General features: G+C 38.8%; 1 long non-coding RNA gene across 1 annotated transcript in view; it reads right to left on the reverse strand.

Moving 5' to 3' along the window:
• Window positions 1-1,487: 1,487 nt before the first annotated feature.
• LOC108898207 (uncharacterized) overlaps window positions 1,488-21,168 on the reverse strand; it is a 45,971-nt gene continuing 26,290 nt past the window's right edge. The window contains exon 3 of the long non-coding RNA XR_001963416.2: window positions 1,488-1,614. This is a non-coding gene — a long non-coding RNA (uncharacterized LOC108898207). The remainder of the gene's footprint in view (window positions 1,615-21,168) is intronic.

The raw sequence follows: 21,168 nt of genomic DNA on the forward strand, positions 1-21,168 counted from the left end.
ATAAATCACAAGAGAAGAGAACTTGCCTCACCATAAGAAAACAATGGTCTTGCAAGTGTTGCATTTTTAACAGTTTATCTCAGCATGAATACTCTCTTACAATGTTGTGTCAAGTCTAGGCCAAATGTATGAAGAAGTTCACAGTTTGGATGAAATTCAAGTATGGTGAAGACAACCCATGCTGCATCTATTTTCCAAAATAGACAACAGGTTTTTAAATTGATTCATACATTTATGTAGCTTTCAGACAGTCGCTGGTTTTAGCAGTTATTTTTGATTACTTTTGAATGGTTATGTAATTAAGTGGACAGTATTACTTGCTATTACTATTAATTTTTGTTACAACTGAATAACTTTTTAATGATGGCCAAGTGGAGAATTCCTTAGTAAGCACCATCCTCTTCATCCACTAACTTTGTTCTGCTAGATGATCAGAGAGTCTTATAAGAGCTGGGACACCTGCATTTATTGTATGTGTTCTGCTTTTTGCAACATACAGTGCATTGGGAATTAAACTTTTCACGTTGTGCAGAGCCTTAAGGGAGCCACATAAGTGAAATAAAAAAATACTTGTGTACACCTGGAAGCTCTGGAACTCAAGTTGAGAAACAGTCAAGAAACTATGTGCCTGTACGTTTAAGGAAGCAACTTTGAAGTAATTTTGTAACTGTAGATGTTAAGTGAATTACACACATATACTACTGGTCCCATTCAGCCAATTTATATTGTGCCATTTTTACTATATGTCTTCATCCAAAATAAACAGTCAACGCAAAGGCAGCTGAAAAAAACGATTAACCACTATTAATGAGTATTCTGATTATAGATGCAAGACCGTCTTGTAAAATCAATAATAGTAAGGGAATATTGTTCTAAGTTGTTCTTTACAATCTTAAACTAATCTTTTCTACTGGTATTTTTGTGAGTTCAGAGTTTACACTGGTATGTATGCCGTACGCCTGCACTCTAAGTCCAACACTGACAAAGCTTTCACCCTGTCCCACCTACTCACCTTGTTACCAAACTACCTGCCAGCCATATAAATGAAAATATCACAACCTTAAATAGTGTACAGACACACTTGAGCGCTGTGTGACAAAGTTTAGCTTGCTTTATGCAGGTGGTGGCTGGGGCTGGCTTACACATGTTTTCCTCTCAGGCTTACTGCAGCTGTGTGTGCTAACTGCTGGGACAACACTCCAAACCTGCATACAAAATACTCAAAATACTGCATACCGGTCCACACACAGTGTATACAGAGATAAGAAAAACCCCTCAAACATCCTGTCACTACCTAATGCAAGTCCTGCATTCTTTATCATTTCTGGTATTCCTCCACTTGGGGACTATACTGTACATTTTCTTTGAGAGGGCATCTGTCATAACTTGAGCTAATACTCTTGGCCTTTGACTCATATGTGCAGGCTGCAAAGCAGTATATTTTAATTTAAGATTTAAGCTTGTTAAGGTGCTATTGACAAGAGTGAATTGATTTTAATGTACCTCTCTCCTTTCACCGGCGTCCGATTGATTAACTTGTTTTCATGTTGGACAGCGCTGTACACAGTTCTGCTTCCTCACTCCACGGTTGTCCCAGTGTCATTCAAGTTATCGCTGTAAAATAAAGGAAGTCTATCTGAATATATGCATGATGTAAGTCTCTACCTAACACAAAAACACAGTACTAAAAATTAACCCTTATACTCTTGATTAAGATCCAAGACCATTTGTTGTATGAGGTCACCATTAGAAATGTTTTGTGCATCATGTCTAACTGAACTTTAGCCTAGCATCTTAGGTATCTTTGGTCATTTTGGGATCATCACTAGAATTCAAATACATTTCTCTGGGTTTGACCAAAGCTTGACTGCACACCGTGAGTTTCTACAGATGGACACTTTGGCAGTTAAGTTGAAAACTAGACTAAATTCTAAATTGAAAAGGCTGCTTTCACTTTTATGAGACAAACGTTAGAAACAGTTCATAGAAACAGGCAGCTTCAACATCAGGGGAACCTGTAATTGAGAGGAATTAAAGACAAACAGTGAGTTTCGACTCTCGCGCAGGCATGCACGCACACACTGTAGAAAGTGAGCTGCTCTGTGAAGTTTCAGTGGAGAGTGACAGTAATGATAGTGTGTGAAGGTTAACTCCTAGAGAAACCGAAGCACTCCTGCTGAATGGGAAGGAGAGGGGCAGGTTTGAAAAGTACTTATTAGTCAAACTGGGTAACAACGGCGCCACCCGCACGGTATAATCAAATCACTCCATATACCTACTTGCAATACAGCATCTGAGAAGCAACCAACCCTGCAACCTTGACAGGAGGGTTATTTTTACTGATATTCCGTCTGCCTATTGTCTTACGCACTTATTGAAAATGGCGCCATCAACAAACAGAAATAAATACAATGGGTGAATGGAGTGGAGGGGGTGGGGGTGGAGAGGCGGGAGGGATGCAAGAAGCTATTGTGAAGACACGCTCCTCTTGTTTTCCCCTCTCTGCCCTCAAGTTAACCATCCAATTGTTTGCGGAATACACAGAGTGCCATGCAATTTTAATGACCCCCCAGCATGCGCAGATTTCCTGATTCACTTCTCGTCAGCCCCCAGTTTTTATTTAGTAGCAAACACTCCTACTTGTCTCCTCTGTGATCAATACGTGGTGTCTTGGAATGAGGCAACGGGTTTTAATATGATTTTATGAGATCAGATATCTCCCTTTGATCCCCTGCCGCGATTCGTCTGATCTCCTATATCCGACAGGCTCCAGTGTTCATATGCATATTATGTCTAGGAACACGAAGAATAGGAGGAAAAATATGTGAGAGGCAAAACAACAGTGTCCCTGTTCAAGGAAGTGTTTGTTAACCAGAATTAATATAAAACATGCAGTTATTGTTGTTGCTGTTGGTGTTTTGTTTTAGCTGGCACTGCTGCTTGTGAGAAGTGCACATCAAGCAAATTAACACTTGCAGCTTTGTCCTTAATTGCACATATGAGAAAAGCGGTGGCTTAGGGAATGTTGTATGTAAATAAGGTCTCATTTTGTTTTGTTTGCTGCTGGTGTTTCATCATTAAAAACAGGTACTTTCCTTACTGACTAATGTTGGTCATACGCTGTGTAATACCGCATTAAAACCTTACCAACACACATACTTTACATGGAAACTTTATAAACCAAAGATCAATGACTAAGCGTTATTTAATTACTTACACCAACTTCACAAGCAGCAGTGTTCATTTTTGCGCACAAACAAATCTAAAAAGTTCTCAGACACAGGTTGTACCTTGTGTATGCTGGAAATATTGTAGATCTCCAAACTGCAACTGAGGCTGAAAATAATCGGTCCCTACACCAAAAAAGTCATCCGCTACACCTTTGCAACACATGCAAATTTTTAATATGAATCTGTCATTTATTACAGATAGAAAAGAAAACTTAGATATTTCCTATAGGCTTCCGAATGTTTCATCTGAAGGTTAATAAACAAAGAAACTTCAACATTATGCTTTCATCCAAAAATCTTAAGGATAAAGTCCATAGTTATTTTATAAATGGCTATTTAGGGGTGAAAATGATTACATTTCTCCTGCAAGTGTCTTGAAATGCAATCATTGCATGATGTATCATTTCTGTGTCCATCCTCAAGTTCACATGCTGAACCCTTGGAAATGGTGTAATTGTGCGTCGAGTCTCAGACTGCTAGAGGTAATGAGCAAGTGATAGCATCACAGTCTGCGAGACGGGATGAAAGAAACACCACAATAAAGAGAGGAGAGGCCAAAGCAGTAAATATCCCTGGGCCACACAGTGCAGATACTAATTGCGTTCTCAAACTCGGGCGCAGTAAATAATGAAATTTTAATTTCTGCTCTTGCCATTGCGTTTTCCTCATTCATGTTCAGATGAATGTTTCAAAGAAATTTACTGCGGCCATGAGGAAAAGATGGAAACTGGAGGGTGAGGGAAGGAGTGAGTGGGTAAGAGAGGGGGAGAATATTTGTTCACCATGATGAGCAACTGGCTGAAAGGTTTTGCATTAGGTTAAAAAGGCAAACCAAATCAATCATATCTACAAATACTTAAAAACAAAACCTCTCGAATGGTTGTAACCACACTCATTTGAAAATAGTTCTCAAAACAAATCAATGACTGATTTGAGTTTTTCTCACTACCACTAAAACACAACAGGGCCAACTCTGACATGTCAGCGTTTCCTTGTGACCTAAAACGGTTATGTTCTGGCTGGGTTGCAGATACACATTAATTTAAGAAATTTAAATTTCCATGACAACTAGGCAAACTGCATTTGCAGATGAAGATCAAGTGATATGATTAGAAGCTCCAGTCAAGTCAATTTGGATCCTTACACAGAAACACCCATATTACACGAATCAGAACCCATGATACAATTCTATAAATGACATGGGGCCTTGCTTAATGTTAAATCCAACAGCAAATCATTACATTACAAATCAGTAGACAGTAGACAGCCTGTGCTACATGCAACACACAGCATGTTTCCTGCTATAATCATGTGAGGTTTTCATCAAACTAAATCAAAACTGTATGACCAGGCCTTAAATTCACTCAAAACATTTCAGACTTTTTCTTTTCATGTTCATGACTGCTGTCATGATGATGCTGTGTAACATCATCAATAACACTATGTCGGAAACAGGGAGAGACTTCCTCTCCTCTCTTTTCCTTTTAGTGCTGGCAAAATTTAAAATGAAGAGTCATTCATCTAGATCCACTGGCAAACTAAATCAAATAAATCAACACTTTCTCCAAATATAAAAATATTTGTGTTGTGGACAGATAATTAATGAGCACAGCTGCACTAATTAAAAGCCATCTGAGTTCCATTAATCTTGGTTGTTGAGTCCCATCGTTTCTCAAAGTGGACAGCCACGCCTTTCCTATGCAATGCCCGTTGTCCTTGGACTCATTTTTCAGGTGATTTGGAAGAGCATTGTTGCTTTATTAGTATCGTGAAGAAACGGGAAAGCACAATTAATAATACATTTCAAGATGGGCACAAAGAAAATGATCATTTCCCTACATTGCAGAATACTGTGTGGGAAACTCACTACCGTGGCCACTGCAGCTTGATTAGAATTTTTTTTTTTTTTGCCCAAGGTTTTCAATCTCAATCTTTCAATCTTTTTTGCAACCTAGGTGAGTACTACCCATTTTGCCCTCCAAGTGGGCCACTTAGAGAAGCCAAAATTAATAAAAAGTTAAATCACATCTAACTCTAATTCCATATGAAAGACCTTGCTAAACCCTAAACACTAACTCCAACTAATCTGCAATTATTTTCCCCTGCCTGTTAAAGAGCTCATCCCTGCTTATCTAATAAAAAACATTCATTCCTACTTTTGAGACATGCTCAAAGATGGATTGGCAATATCATCACAGTAATAAATGTTAATCCACAACTTTACGTTGCTCTGACACAGCTCATAAACACTATCAGAAACATAAACAGTGGTACACGGGATGACTGAAGCCTCAGCCTCTTTTGCATGCTGAACCTTTGGCAGAGACAGAGGGAGGGGAAAGAAGCATATGGTGCAAGACTGCCATAAACTGGTTTTATGAAAATGGCTGGAATGTTTATTGAATTTAACAGTACCTAAGGCGCTAACGACTCATCTCATTTCACCAAGGCTCACTTGTAAATCTCTCTGAGCAAAACGACAAACACAGCTTGATTATCAACATAAGTTGTTTAAGCTGCTACAATAGCACTTCTGTTTTGTGACATGAAGAATATGTTCACTCCACTCTGCAAACATTAAGCTTCTTTATGGCATCAAATAAAAAAACTCTGACAAACACACGTTGCTGATGTTGTCCATTGAAGGTCATTCTTGATCTGACATAACTGATGACTTCAGCTGTCAATATGTGAACATATACACCATCAGCATTGCATATGCTACACAGACAGGTTGTTGTGAGGTTCAAGTAGCATTAAGTCCTGAGACAGTTAGGTGACGAATGGATTAGTCGATCAACATGAAATTAATCCTAAACATCCTACATTCAGCCTACAAATTATATGTATGTTTTTAAAACTTACTCAATAATGTGATGATTTGCTGCTTCTCTCATTTATGACTCTAAATTCAATATGTTTGGATTTTTGACTGTTAGTTGAACAAATCAAAATATTTGAAGATATCATCTGGGCTCTACGATGTACTTTTTTTTTTGATTTTTTTTTTTTTTTTTTTTTTTTACCATTTTCTGAAATTTTGCAAACTAAAACACTGGAAAAATAACCACAATTATTCACTATTATTACTTACTTTTTAATAGAAGTTGTTATAATGTTTACTTTTTATGGATAAATATGCAGCACAAGGCAGACAAGTAAAATATGGGAAATAAAATATGAAATCTACTGGATGTTCTTGGCAATCATTTGAAAAATAGCCCATTTCATTGTACAGTAGTTTACTGAAGGATAAGTGTCCTACAACCATGGAAAACGTCCTTTAGAAAAGTGGAAAAACGTCCTTTTCTTTGTCCTATGTAGTCATTTTGCAACACAGAGAGCTGAGAGTATGGTTAGTATTCTCACAGACTCATTTTACCTACCACAAGCTGTTCTTAAAAACAACCCAACATTAGCTATGTTATTGCAGTTTTAAACCCCTTTTTCTGCATTCTTAATTATTCATTTCTTCATATGCTTTGTGCAGTACATAAAATTGTTGACGGTAATCACAGGGGCAATGGCCATTAAGCCCTAATGTGGCTAATGTTTGCCTAATCAAAGTTTTATGGACGGCAATAACTTTGAAATAACATTTTTTAATTATCCTTTAATTTGAGTCGTGATATTGGTGCAATCTCTCATTGGAAGAAAGACCCAAACAATAACAGTCCCCTTGGGGAACGTTATTGTTTTACACATTAAAGGTAAGAACGCAGGGCAAAGAACAAGACCTGTTTTTTTTTTTTTTTATGAACATACTTTGGCAGTTGCAGGAACATTTGTCTGTAGCACAATTAACATAAGTAATTGATTAAAAAAAGATTGATTCGTCACACTGAAGGTTTTTTTGAGGTTGCATGCCATATTCTAATTTAGTATAATCTCGCAGTGTTGATTTTCATAATGCTATGGCATTTAGAAACCCTAGAGGAAAGGAATCACAATGACAAGCCATTTTATTGTTCAATACATGAGGCATTGGTGATTTAAGTGTTTCCCTGATACACACTTTCATTACTGATTCGTAAAAAATCTTGGAATTGATAGATAAATGGTATGAATTCTAGCATTTAACAACTGAAAATGTCATAGCTAGAGTAGCAAATCTCTTACTTTGAAATATGAAGGGTGGAAAAACAGCACTTTCACTTCATGTGACATGATAAATTTCAGGAAAGTCTTCATCTTGTTATTGTTCCTCCAACCCCCAAATTACCTTTTCTCTGCACTTTCTAGGCGGAGCATACAGTATTTACCCGTTTCACAGTCCCCACCACCCAAGCACAGACGTTTGAGTGAGTTTATTAGTTCAAAAGGATTATTATTCTAATGTGAAAATGGAACTAATGGTGTGCCAGATGCTTTTTGCACAATTATCTGAGAAAACAAGTCTCAAGTCAAGTCATGTGTTATTATTTGGTCATTTTTCAGAGACCCTTCAAAATTGCCCAATTATGTTCTATTAAGGCAAGGCCAACCCTGTCAATCAATGCAGTAGCGTTTGCCCCTGCCTTCAAAGACAGTCCACTCAAGATTTAATGGCTCTCAGAAGTTTGCACTGCAGCAAAGTGATAATGTTGCTCAGAGTAATAAAGTTTGTTTTTCTCTAGGGCCAATAATATCAATGCTAGTTATCAGCATATCTGTTTTCTGAAAAGGGACAAAAATGGAGATGCCAGGAAAGTCTGAATTAATAAAAATGACCTGTCTAGATTTTTTAGGAACATTACATGTATTGCATGACAAATACTAAGAACACGAACTGCATTTTTCTGCCAAGAACAGGACCAACATGGAAAGAGCCAACAGGGTTTCCTTGCGAAATATTTCACCTCAAAAACTTCTGTCACAAACATTGAAATCACCATACTGTCTCACATCTATAGCAAATGTAGGAGCTGTAACTTACTGTAAGTGAATTACAGGAGCTGAACTAAGCCTGTATGTAACTTAACGCATATAAGAGGACTTAGTATGAAAGAACAAAGATGAACACTTACTAATGAGTAATTACATTTCAACTGTTGTGTCATGATTTGAGTGTCTAACAGTTTCCTTGCCTGGTGGTATTTTTCCATTCTCACACAGAGGATTCACATTACACTACTCTTCTTTCACACGAGGGCCTCCACAGGAATGGCTGACTTCCCACCAATAGTATATAATTAAGCCACAAAGAGGTAGAATGATGAAGATGAGGACTGAAACTGAGTGTCCAGCCAATATTTCTCCAAAAATCTAGCAAATGTGAAATTACAGGGTGTGACTTCTCCTCTGAAGATAGCTGAACAGTTAAGTAATGATTCATTACTTAACTGTTCAGCTATCTTTAGATAGCTATGCTAGAACATAGATGCCATGATCAGGAACTACATAAAGTAAAGCTCCATCTATTTTTGGATTTTACAGGACTGGAATTTTGATGTCCCGTCACGTCCGATGGTAAGTCTGCCGTGCCCCGAAAGTCATGCCGTCCCCTGCTGTTCCCCGTTTGCCAAAACTTATGCTAGGTCAGCTCCAAACACATGCACTGCCACTGGGAGTTTTTGGCAACCCGGGTGTCACATTCGAGCAAAACATCTGTTGTTTTACCGGCCTGGCCAAACCCATTCTGTCGCAGTGAATTAGGGAAATGGGAAACAGTGTCACCCACGAATCCGACACCATTGCCTGATTGCCTTTTACCAAGCATGCACACAGTTGTGCATAAATCCACAGTATTTTGATTAAAGTTAGACAATGAATGTACTTTTAGTTTCATATAAACACATTTGTTTTGAATTCCCATCATATCTAGCATTCTAAAAATACCAGGTGAATGTTAGAGAGGTTGGGATATAATAAATAAAGTCGTTGTGACGTGGACCAGTGCTGCAATCAATCTCCACCATCTCCCTGCATCCCCTTCCCTCTGTTTCTTTGTTTTCATATCTCACTGTCCCGCCCTCTTCGTCCTACATCTCCCTCCTCTCTGTCTAACTCTATCTTGCTTGAGAGCTAGCATATGTCTCCAATCATTTCCTCCCAGCCCCCCACCCCGTCGCCTCCTCCTTCCTCCCAGATTTCCTCTCTTCCTCTCTGTCTCTTCCCCAGTTACTCCTTCATCCCTCCCAGTTTGACTCGAGCCACGACTGGTGCAGTTATCAATCACGAAAGCCAAGCCTTGTCAGGGGCGACTGAACCCAGAGGCGCTCCTCTCTCCCCTAACTCCCTCTCTCTTTTATCTGTCTCGGTCTCCTTCCTTTAACAAATTTGTTCCAGTTAATAAGCCCTCCCAAATGACCCCCTCTTCCTAATTAAGCACAGGCAGCATGTAGGGAAATATGATACTTAATTAATGATGAGATAAACTCTCTCCCAAGGCCCTGTCAGAAAACCATGACACCATGTTTGGCGGTTTGAAATCAAATTAACACGCCAAAAGACAGAGAAGAAAAACTGATGGGTGATTTCGCTCTCCCTCATCTAATTCTTTATCTGACAGAGGAACATCTGTAAATCTGGATTTGGATTTTGAAACCAATCACTTAACTTGTAACTGGCTTATGTTGTCAACAAAGCCATGCTATCATGTGACACATAGCAGTGAAGTCATTCTCAGTTCATTAAATATCATCTGTGCTGTTTTCACATATCAAAAAAGTCATATGATCATCTATAATCTTTGGCTGGTTCAGGCAGCCTAACGTTGGGATCAGACTACAGTCATTCTCAGTCTGATAATGGCTCAACCCAACAGACATGGGGTGCCAGTTACAAAAATGAATGTCTCTTCCCACTGATGTGGAATCTGGGACAACTCAAGGAAAAATGACTGGTGTGTACGTATTTTATCTGCCTTTTCTCATCTAGTTTGACACCTTCTAAACTGTTTGCCTTAACACTGACCCAAAGGGGCACAAAGCATTCTTCTGGGCTAAACTTTGAACATGGCTAGGTGAAAGAGGAATCGTGTTGTTGGTGCTCTTAGGTGGAACAGAGAAATCAGTTCCTGGCACCTGAAAAAGACACTGAAGACAGCAAAGCTATGTTTGGTCAGGGTCCAATGTTTAGCCTCTCCGCCAAAACATGGCAACAATTTGACTCCATAACTCTGACTGCCTAATGTGAAACAGCAACCATCTCAAAATGCAAAAATGTTGTGTTGTGGTTGTTGATCACGGAATAAATGCATACCCTATAATGGGATCGGGGGCGCTATAGGCGAAAACCATGCCCACTCATTCTCCTTGCCCAAACTATGGGAGTGCATGGCTGTAATCATAAATAGTCCAAAAATCTAGACCCCAGGTGGACAGATTAGGTACCTCCTCTGAAACATCTTAGGTATTTGTAACAAATTAATTACAACTGAGATAAAATTGAAAAAAACAAAACAAATATGTATAACATATGCTGAAGTGGGCCTTAAAAAGACCTAAGGGCCTGAAACTTCCATAATTATAGAAACTGGATGTGGGGGTCGGCAAAGAATGCCACCTCCTGGAGAGCAAATTGGGTACCGTGTTTATGCAAGTTTCAAGGCAAACATGTGTCGCAGAGACAGGCCCCAGCAGTATTAGTATGAGTAATACTTTTTAAAACACGTCACTGAATTAAACACAGTTCTGTGTAATAAGTAACACAGTTTATGGTTTGGCATATTTGACAGTTTGTCACTTTATGAGCATGATTCAAATGTGGACAGCAAAGAAACAGTCCAGCCCATCTCTGCATGTGTGAGCTGCCCTCAATAACCCACTGTAATGCAGACACAGATATTTAACAGACATGCAGCCATACAGCACCATCATAGGCTTTTTAAGTACTACAATGTTTAATATGCAAACGATTCAAATATTCAAATTAGTTACAACAAAGACCTCATATCAATCAGAGGTAGCTCGCATACCAGTGCCCACAAAGAATGTAGAAGACATTCACTGACAATAATTTATTCTCTCTTATCTTATTACCCTTTATATGATTTCTGTGTTTACTACAAACTTCAATTTCTTTAATCATGTCCAACATCTCATTCTTTTATTGTGTTTTTACAAGCATTAATTAATGGCTGACACAGCGAATCACAATTAATAATGCATGGATAATATTATGTCCGGAACATATGGTGTACTTTATTAATATTCAACATCAATTGTCCCATTCTGTTTGACAAGCCCTTTCAGAAATGGGCCATTTTGATGTGAGTGCAGATATGAGCAAAGTTATGAGTGATTTGTTTGCAGTCACTGTCTGATATTTAAAGACTCATCTGTAGCCTTCTCAGGAGGAAGCACTTTCAGAAAGTAAAGTAGGAGGAATAGGACAAAGAATAGTGTGTGTCTGTGTGTTACTTCCTGTGCTCAAGTATATATATATATATATAAACACAGATAATTTTTTTGTTGGATTCTTGGTACAATATCCCTTATTGATTAGACCATATGGACATTATGTTTGTATGGCTGTTACTGATATTTTTGTAGTGGTAGAAGGATGCATGGCAGTTTACCACAGTGTATTTACATAACCACTAGGGGTCACTAAAGAAAGAAAGGTTCAAATAGTGCATAATAGGGGCTTTAAATGAGCCAGTGTCCTGCCAATCAAGTCGAAGTTAACTAATCTTAAGTAGAAAATGACTGCAAACAATTTTTGTATACCATAAACTATGACGCACAGACACATTGTCAAAATCAAGAGTATACATTTTTAATCTGCAAAATATGCTTTCATGAATTTTAGCCCAAGTCCAAATTACTTATGTCCCAGTAAACATCATATGTTAAGTGAATTTCAAATGCCAGCTGCCACTGAGCCACTTTTATTCTGTCCCTTACTGTCTCTAAGTGCATCATAACTACAGTGCTTTGCAGGCTAACAAAAGGATACACACCTTCCAACAACAAGTGTAGGCCTGAGCTTGTATGTTTTTGTGCTTACTCACTGTATAAGGGGATTGTCATGGAATTGAGGACTGTCCTGAGAGATGTACTGTAGAAACCACAACGGTGAGAAAATTTGTTAGTGAAGCTCCGACAAAATGTGCATACAGTCCCATGATATATTTCAGACAGGCGTGCTTACTGAGTTTTTAACTGCAAATACATATTAGTGGTTCTTGGTGCAACACTGGAAATTAGTTTGTCACTCTTGCTCCTTGAAACCAGTCAGCCAGATGCATCATTTTCACATCATGTCACTTTGCTGACATCATAATTATTCTAAAGACAGTTTAGTTGTAAACTATTTTTACCAAGTTGGGCGCTGGGATCGTCTTGCCAGTTGAGCTCCTCATCGTGGAAATATGTCTCGACAATGACAACTACATTTTAGCTCTTGTTCCCCTCTCATTTTCAAATTAAATTTACACTGACTACTTTGATATGTACAGAGTGAGTGTTTACATCCCTGTGGACTGTGAGAAAAATAAATAAACCAAAACTATCATATCTGCAAACAACCAACAACAAATCTGACATATTTACCATAACAGCCGTTCTGAACTTTGGTCTAAATGAAACACATCCATAAAATAAGTGTTTGTTCTGCACCGTCCTTTGAAGTTGGATTTGTTTTTGCTCTTTAATGATTTCTTTCTTCTGATGATGATGGAAGCCGTGCTGACACCTTCTTTTGCTTCATCAAGTTCCGCTGCACAATTACATGAATTTACTTTCAATAAATTACCATCTTTGCATACATCAGTCAAATCATCCAGCTGAGGCATTCGCAAACAATATGCATTATTAATTTCATTGTCAGTGTTTATTTGGTTAACTTGTAACCGACTTGGACAGCCCATTGCCTTGATGATGCATTTAAAAGCATCAGGGTCGGCTTTTTAAAAGGAAATCAGGGGATGACATGCTTCCACACACCACTTCACTCCCTGCTGAGGCCACAGAGGGAAAAAGACTGAACTCCGGCGAAAGACCAATCAAAAACTCAGAAGATGCATCACGAGCTGACAAAGCCAAAACAACAGAATCAGGAAGATCATCCACATCACAGCGATTCTCAGTGAGTGGTTGTTAGCACTGATTGAGTATATTTCAATTTAACAAGTTTCCCCTGTCTACAATAGTTAATTGAATGAATATATTGTATTCATAAAAAGAGAAAAAAACAACATGAGCAAACAAAGAAGTTCAGTGAGAAATTATCTCTCATTAAGCGAGTGAAGGGTCCTCAAGCATGTCAGTCATCACTCCAAATGAGGATGAGAACAGCTAAAAGAGCATTAAAGAAAAAGAAAAACAAAAAAACTTCTTCCAAACAGCTAACTGAAAATTCTTCAAATGCTTAACTTAGTGTATGGGATTTGATCCCTGAGTTCTGTGCAGGAACATAGAAAGAGTAACAGTGAAAGGTCAGTGAGAAGTTGGGAAGTATAAAATAATGATGCATCCTGAATAGACATGTCTGCTAATGGCAGGAAAAACACAGCTAGTGAAGACAATCAGAGCAAAGAAGCACCTTCTAAAAGTGCCATGTTGCAGCCATCCATTTAGCCCCGAGGGCACCTGGAGGGTGCTGCAATGGCAGCTCTCATCTGCCATCAAACTATCATCCCAGATGACAGCTCTTAGGTACACTCCCAGCTAAATTCCAAACTCATGCACTGCCTTACACTGTTAAAAAAAACAAACAAACAAACCAAAAAAACACCAATAAAAATACAGAGGAGAGGGGTGGGGTGCATCATCTTGCAAACATTTCAGATAATTATGCATTACAGAAGTCCTTATTAAATTACCAGAAGCTGAGGGACAAGCTGATGTCATGTTTGCAAATGCACAAAAGTAAAAGAGATGTACTGTGTAAAAACCCAGCTGGACAAAAGTTGAGAATAGCAAGACTGAAAACAAAAAATTCCAACCGGAAAATAAACTGGTTGACGCTTGTACATAATATTCTAAAGAATGTGTCTTAATGTATAGAATAAGAACATCACTAAAGATAATAAAAAGTGCTGAGTTGAAAAACATTCTTGATATCAAATGCTTAGATAGAAAACGAATAAAAATATTCTGCATTTTTGAAGTTAATGTATGATAATATCTTAAATGTAAATTTGCAAGCAGCACCTAATAAAGGCAATTCCGACATATAATTAGACATGTACTAAATGCTACAAACAGAAAACTGTGAGAATACAGCAAACTGGAGTAAAAGTGATTCTGTGTCACAGTAAATTAAATAAATTTAGGCTGAATCATCCTTAAACTCAAAGGCTTTTCCTCTTCTTTCCCAAGTCATGTTTTATGTCATGGCATCAAAGCATGGTTCTAGAGCGGATGAGTGTCTGGCGCCAGGAGAGATGCATCGAAAGGGCTGGGACTCTGGGATTCTTACTTTATCTGCCAGGCCTAATGATGGCATCCACCTGCTGTTTTATGGTCACAGCTGGAGCAGTGTAGCTCCCATTTGGCCCAAAGCGCACAATCTCTTTCTCCATCTCTCTTTGCCTTATTCCTTGCCCTCCTCTTCTTTCTTCTATCGTTTGCTCGTCTCTCTTTCATACTTTCATCTTAGTCATTCACTGACCTGCTCTCAGAGCCATCTTTTTTCCATCTTCATCCACCTCCCTGTTCTACATCCTTCTTTCACTTCCCCCTCTTTTCTCTGTGGCTCATTGCCCTGATGTTCTTTTTATGGTCAACAGCCACAAGCTCCTCATCTGAGCTAGTCTGGCCTCATGTGTTTCAAGAGGGGATGAGTAGATGTGGGGGTGAAGGCCCACGAGGTGCCCATACAGCCAAACATCAGAACAATATGTCACACAGCTGCCTGATGACCTCGACCAGTCAACCTTGCAGGGCTCTGACTGCGCATCTCCATCCTGAGGGTAGCTGCAACATGAAAGCAATACATCTTTTTCACACTGCAAAATATTCCTACTTTGTTATCACATGATTCCCATACATGTCCAAGACACAGCTAGCAACCAATACAGGCTGCCTTGGGTATCTCTAGTAATTTTAGCCACTTTTCTGTTTTTGAAAGATGTTCCAATAAACTGAAGCCTTTAACATATACAGGACAGCCCAGCAATCTTGGCTTTACTGAGAACCCGCTTGGAGACTCTGTGAAACAGTGTGGTGCAGGTGTTTTTCAGCAGCATGGACAGGGAGACTGGTCAGGGTTGAGGGAAAGCTGAATGGAGCGAAGTACAGAGATGTCCAGAGCACTCAGAACTTCAGCCTGGGCCCAAGGTTCACCTTCCAACAGTACAGTGACGCCAAGCAAGCAGTCAAGACAACGCAGGAGGAGGATAGGGTCAGCTCTATGAATGTCCTTGAGTGGCCCAGCCAGAGCTGTTGACTTGAACCCAACATGGCTGTCCACTAATGGTCCCCATCCAACCTGACAGAGCTTGAGAGAATTTGTAGATAAGAATGGCAGAAAATCCCCCGATCCAGCTGCACAAAGTTTGTTGCATCATACCCAAGAAGACACAAGGCTGTAATCACTGGTAAAATGTTCTTTAACTAAGGACTAAGTGAAGGTTCTGAATGCTTATGTCAAGGTCCTGTTTCAGTGTAAATAGATGAGGAAGAAAATGAATTCCAACAATTTTATCATAAGGCTGCAACATAACAAATTGTGAAAAAAGTGAAGGGGCCTGAATACTTTCTGAATGCACTGTACATGCTGAACAACATAGCAACTCTCCTCAAGGAACTGCTGCCTGTACTTTGACTGATAACCTAATTTCTGAGCTGAACATTTCAAAGTGCTGTTGGGTACCTTCGCTATGTTTTGCTATTCCTCAAGACAGACCTACAGAGGATACTCTCAATATCTACCTACAGCAGAAAGACACAGGTTGTGCTTAAAGATCACTGAACAGAAAGAAATCTTTCACCAATCTTTCAGTCAAATTTCCAAATAACAACAAGCCTCACCTCACCTTGCTTCCCTCTTAATCCCCAGTCATGATAATCATTTTCAGCTCAATCATGAAAACCTCAACTGACCAGGTTTTAGACAGGTGATCTCCAAGGAACTTCACAGCAGGTGTTTTCTAGACAACTTCTGACTGACTTGACTGAAGAAGACTGGAGGACTAAAAATAGGAGCAACAAATCATTTCTGGGAGACAAGCTGAAATTACTCAACAGCAGAAGGGGAAAAAATCATGATCGCAGCTCAGGCCCGTCAACAACCCAAGACGTCCTCGGAGAGAGGCACCAGCTTGACAACATGTCAATATCACTTTGAGTGCTTCTCTGCGAACACAGCTCTTTGGGAAATCTCATTTACTTCAACAGCTTTACACACAAAAAAAGACAGTGAACATTTGACGAATTCAGGGAAAAAAGTGAGCAGTTGATCTTTGAGACCGCAGGAAGACAATTTAAAAAAAAAAAGTAAGACAAGACTTCTTTGTTGATCACTGTCAATACGTTTACTGGACCAGACGGTGTTGTCTAAGTTTCGGCAGCTAACACCCGTCTGTCGGAGATCTTACGTTCACAGGAAAGAAATCGCTCTCCTTGAGTTTAGCCCCCAGTTCAGCTGTCTCTTAAATGTGTCACTCACACACCTCTCAGAAGCTGACAGGATGATTGAATACAAACCCATATTAACAGTGACAACTTCAGCTGCAGTTAAGCAGACCTGAGCAAACAGAGCATTGTGGTAGGCAGGCTCAAAACACAGACACGGCTCTCAGTCACTCTACAGGCTTACAGACAAACAGGAGAGAACGAAATTTAACAAAGACATGATTTGGGTTTATTTATATTAATGAACCATGCCTCAGATAATGGTAGCTTTAAATTTTTACATTGTGGTATTTCTGAAATACTGTCAGTGCAGTGGATAATGTGAACAAGAAGCTGTTTTTATTTTGAGGAACTGCACATTAGTGAATATGCATATTGGAGCATGTCTTGCAATTTCCATATTTAGCTCCACACCCTAAGGTGGTTCTCTCAGTCTCCAGGGGCGACAGCCACTCTTGAGTGTGATTTGTCCCAGGGGCTGTTACACATGCTGAATAAACATGAGCCTAATCCTCCTTCCGCTACACTTGTAAGGGGTCAAAGTTCATATTTACAAGAAGAGCAAATCCACTTACAATCAAAACCTGTTTTGAGAATAGCCCATCTACCTACACTACCTACTACCAAGAGAACATTTCAATTATGTGCCACATTTGCCTCCCTTCGAAAGCATACACACTCCAGACAACTATGAACTGCAATATCATATGTATTTCCACATATTAGCATGGTGCAATGTCAAAGGGCTACACAGAGTAATTGGACCATTAATTGTTTTAATCTTTGAGTGTTCTTGTTAAAATGCATATCAAATATTTTCCATTAAGGATAATATTCCTTTAGGGCTCTAGATAATCCTTTGTAAATTCTTTCATCTTATGGATGCAATTAAGAAAACTGGAGGAAAAAAATACTGGCCACTTTACTGTACAGGATTTAGGGAGTTTTAGAGCGATAAGTGATGCAAACAGCCCTCTGATGGACATCTGTTTACAGAGGCAGATTCGTCAGTTTTCTCATGTATCCTTGTGTATGCCGTGTCCTTCTGAGGAGCATACTAACATCTCCTCAGCAACAGACTTGAAATGTGACTGAAATTTTGGACAAGGTTGGAGCTTTATCTAACAGAACTGTTCATTCAAGAACACAAAGACTGTAAGCAAGTCTAGATCTGCCAGTGTAAAATATTTGATAGCATCTCTTGTCATTATTGAATTACTTTAGGATTTACAGCACAATAAGTTAATATTTGCCATGTTGGTGTTGATATTTGAATTACATTTATTGTCAGCCATAAGAAAACAAAGAAATACTACAGTCTAAACTACCTGCACAAAAACTGATGACACAGCTGGGCAGGTATGGATGTGCAAAGGTAACAATCCATTGTGACAGCAATACAAATCAGCAAAAATACTTATTTGATCTCCAAAACACAATGCATTATGTGGAAGCTGCTACACAGAATATCCAGTTATATGCCATAGCACTGGCTATTAGCCCAAGGGTTAACTGTGAGTTAGTCTTTCATGCCTACAATCTGATGAGTTTTAAGGTTGCAACAATTGGGTTTCAACAGTGGTTAGGTTAGGTTATGCTTTGGATTAAATAAGAAACATCAAACAGTTAAACATCATTCACATTAGAAAACTTAGCATGGACAAGGCCAGTTAATTGGCTTTGAAGGTAAATGTAACCATCCATCCTCCGTCAACCACAATTCTTTTACTTTCCACCCTGCTAGTTCAGTGTCAGACAGCCATCTATTTCTTGTCATGCCCTATCCACATAATCCTTTTATAAGATGTAAATGTATTTCTTTCTTCTTGAGAACTGGCAGGCCTTTAGCAAAGGTTCCCATGAAAAAACCACACAATGAAAATCTATCACTTAGATCATTTAAAATATGAATTAACCCAAGTGTCCAACTGGAGGTTTTCCTATGTGCAGGCATTGTATGTCACAGGCCTCCAACTATATAACAACAATCTGTGCTCTTTTTTTCTGCCACTGACCAGACAACTGACAGTGGGACCTCCACTAGTCAGTGTTTACCTGCTTCAAAACAGTTTTGTGGTCCATGCTGGTTTGCGTCCAAACATAAAACCCATTTGAAAACAATATCCCTCACCAGAGTAGAGACCCAAAGGTTTGTTTACTTTTCAAAAATTAAAAAAATAAAAACCATTTATCTCACAAAACCATTCTCAAGAATGACATGATTCCCTGCTGCGTTTTTTTTTTTTTTTTGTGTCTAATTGTGAAATATACAGCACAAGTAGAGAAAGCAATGCTCTTTTAATTGTCATTTTTTATTGCAAAACTACCTCCTTCTTCCTCTCACCAATTAGGAAATAAAAAGAGAATTTGTCTTTAGACTTTCTCTCTGTATATGCTCCATCTCCCTACTAAATCATTCAACAGCACTGTGCTTCTCATTAGCCCGCTTAGCAAAACTTCCTCAAAAATCAAATAAATCAGCACCCGGGAATAGAAATTAAAGTCCTGCCTGCAAGCTCTTGGGAAGATTTTTTTTTTCCTCTCTTCCTTTCAAAAAGACCAGTGCTTAAGATTTAGAGCACTGCAGTCCTGAAGGCTGGCTTAGCATCACCCTTGGGTTCTGGTACAATGAAGTGAAACGTGAATCTGTGCAATCTAGGCTTCTGAGAGGGTCTGATGTTGGCTATTAAAGCCAAGTACAGGCTCAAGACACTGAAACAGAGGTGTGATTGGGGCTGGGCAACACGCAGTGTGTCCTGGTGCATGTCCATAAAGGTCTAACATGCTGACCATGTAACTGCAACTTCCCTAGATTAAGTCCCTGGTTTGTTAACTTCTCTGTGTCTCTCCTCAAATATTCTGTTACATCTCTACTGCTAACTATTGAGTAAAGGCAAAAATGGCTTATACCTATCCGGTTTCCTAGAAATTATAGTTTTGTATTCAAAAATTATCTCCCAGTTATGTTGTGGTGACAAGCACAGCATTGATTACATTCAGGTGCAATGATCCTTCTCTAACCACAACCAAGTGCTGTGAACTGCTAAACATAACCATAGTTATAACCAAAAGTTTAATAATACTATAGTCACTAGAAGAGGATATTATGGTATTTTGGAAGGAAAAAATATGTCATCAGTGAACATCATACTGATATGTTCAGTTCAGTCAATTTATATTGTACCATGGACAATACAAATTGTGTAATTTGTCTTAAATCAGAGATATTTCATACATTAATACATTGTATTGTGCAATACTAATGAACTAATATTTATTTTGAATTTATATTTTAATATCTTTTAATTATATGTGAAAGTCTTGTTTTGTTCAATCAGCAGTCCAAAACTCTATCAAAACAAATAATTAAAGCTGAAAATATTGTTCAGAGGGCTGGCAACAGTGAATCTTTGCCACTTTTATGATAGATAATCAAAATTGTTGCAGACTGATTTTCTGTTGACTGACCAATCAATCAATAATCCTTTCAGCTCTAATGGGCAATGTTAAAAATCAATGAGCAGGACTGCTTTATGATTATACTGGATTCTGGTTTCTTGATTTATCAGGTACTGAACTCACTGTTAGCTAACAGTTTCACAGTGTATAACTGATGAGTGTGGTAGTGACAATATGCAGTGATCAACACAGTCAAATCAAATCAACTGCCCCTGAACAGTTTCACACAGTACAGTAACAGTAACAGTAATACACTCAACTTTATGAGTTAGCATTAAGCCATAAACAGCAGACATGCGGACCAGAATATTAAGACAGTTCAAGGCATTTTTCTGATATTCACAGAGACAAAATGTTTGGCAGTTTCTTATCAAGAGCTTTAATATGTGTGTTACTGCTAAATAATGAAAAGCTTTCCAGGCAACTGATTCCCAGTGTGAGGAGCGTCAATAAATCTTGGAACGAAAAAACTGCTAAAACATCACCACCAATAAAGACAGAAAGAAAGGAGAATGATACTGCATCAGTGTGTCAGCGATCTCAGCTCAAATTCTCATCCATAATCAGATTTTAAAATGGCAGAAACAATCCTCTTGAGATTTTTTTAGTTTCAGATCATGATCTCTTGATTTCTTATTTATTTATTTTTGTTTCTCCCTCCACACCCACCACCTCCCAGAACGACCCTCGTTTAAATGCAAGCCAACATCTGACGTTGTTTGGGCACTGTTTGTTTATGGAGGGTGATGGCTAGCTGCTGAGATGCAGGACTCACTTGGGACTGGACCAGTCAAATCTCGTCAGGCCCTAGATGACTAGATGAAACAGCCGTTCAAGGCCCATCCGCACAGGTTTGCGTTCAAAAGACAGCATGGCATGAGCAGTGGGAGACGCAGCCGCCCATGGGTCCGTTTATAAAAAAATAAATAAAAAAGAGAGGGGGTAAAAAAGAGCAGTGAGGAATGGAAAAAGAAAAT

Source organism: Lates calcarifer, linkage group LG3, assembly GCF_001640805.2.
Source record: "Lates calcarifer isolate ASB-BC8 linkage group LG3, TLL_Latcal_v3, whole genome shotgun sequence".
Lineage (NCBI taxonomy): Eukaryota > Metazoa > Chordata > Actinopteri > Centropomidae > Lates > Lates calcarifer.